This window comes from Frankliniella occidentalis, unplaced genomic scaffold (assembly GCF_000697945.3).
Source record: "Frankliniella occidentalis isolate FOCC.00 unplaced genomic scaffold, Focc_3.1 Scaffold88, whole genome shotgun sequence".
Lineage (NCBI taxonomy): Eukaryota > Metazoa > Arthropoda > Insecta > Thysanoptera > Thripidae > Frankliniella > Frankliniella occidentalis.
This window is the reverse complement of record NW_026267217.1, coordinates 348,926-349,910: the sequence shown is the minus strand read 5'-3', so window position 1 is coordinate 349,910 and position 985 is coordinate 348,926. Positions and strand designations below refer to the sequence as shown.

Genomic DNA, 985 nt, shown 5'->3' with positions numbered 1-985 from the left:
TAACATAGTTAGACACCACAAAGTGTCGAGAAAATGCACACTTGAACTTAGACGTCAATTGACGTGCAAAATTAAACACTTGTTTTACCAGTGTACACCGAGCCGAAGAAAGTCGATATTAAATGCCCCACCCCCTTCCCCTCCCCGTTTTTCACTTTCTCCTGTAATCCCGTGGCTACGCTACTGGTTTATTCCGCCTGCCACCCCCCCTCCCCCCTCTCCCGTATTAGCGCCTTCGGACACAGGGCCTTGTTTTGGGAGGCCTCGTGGGCCCTCGGGGGGCGCCTGGCCAGGCCAGCGCGAGAGCTGTAGGCCGGCTGTAGGAGGCGGGCTGTAGGCCCTCGGAGTGCCGACGCATACATTTGCATTAAGCGGTGGAGTGGGGGGGGGGGGGGGGGGGGGGGGGGGGGGGGGGGGGGGGGGGGGGGGGGGGGGGGGGGGGGGGGGAGGGGCGCACCGCGGGGGAGCCCCTCCGCACCAGCTCCGCACAGCCACGTAATGAGCGGATTATTCGGAGGCGGCCCGGTGGGACCACTGCCCCTCTTTCTCCCCCCCCCCCTCTCCCGGACTGCCCGGCTATAGCGGCGCGGCCGGGGGGCGCTGAGATTTCAAAGTATATTTCTGCGGGAAGCATAAGGGCGGCGGCAGGGAGTTCTTGGGCAAAGAGGCGACGGGAAGGCTCCCCCCCCCCCCCCAACACTGTGGAAAATGTGTACCCGATAGGGAACAGACAAGAGTGTCATTTAAACAAAAATAAACTCAGTACTTACTAGGGCTCTATTTTACGTCGCAAAAGTTTTTCTCTCTGTATTCTTTTCTGTTTGATGCGGCAAAAAGGACGAGTGAGGCTGTTGCAAATTTTTGACATCGAACATTACATTAGATAAGCGGTACACTGGTAAAACAAGTGTGCAATATTTGCACACCAACGTGTGCAAGTTGTGATTTTGCACATTACATGGTGTTTAACTCAAGTTGCACACTT

At 57.0% G+C, this 985-nt stretch overlaps 1 protein-coding gene across 1 annotated transcript in view; it reads right to left on the bottom strand.

Annotated features, from left to right (window-relative positions):
• LOC113209832 (calexcitin-2) overlaps window positions 1–985 on the bottom strand; it is a gene marked incomplete in the record, with an annotated part of 119,770 nt that overhangs the window by 91,482 nt on the left and 27,303 nt on the right.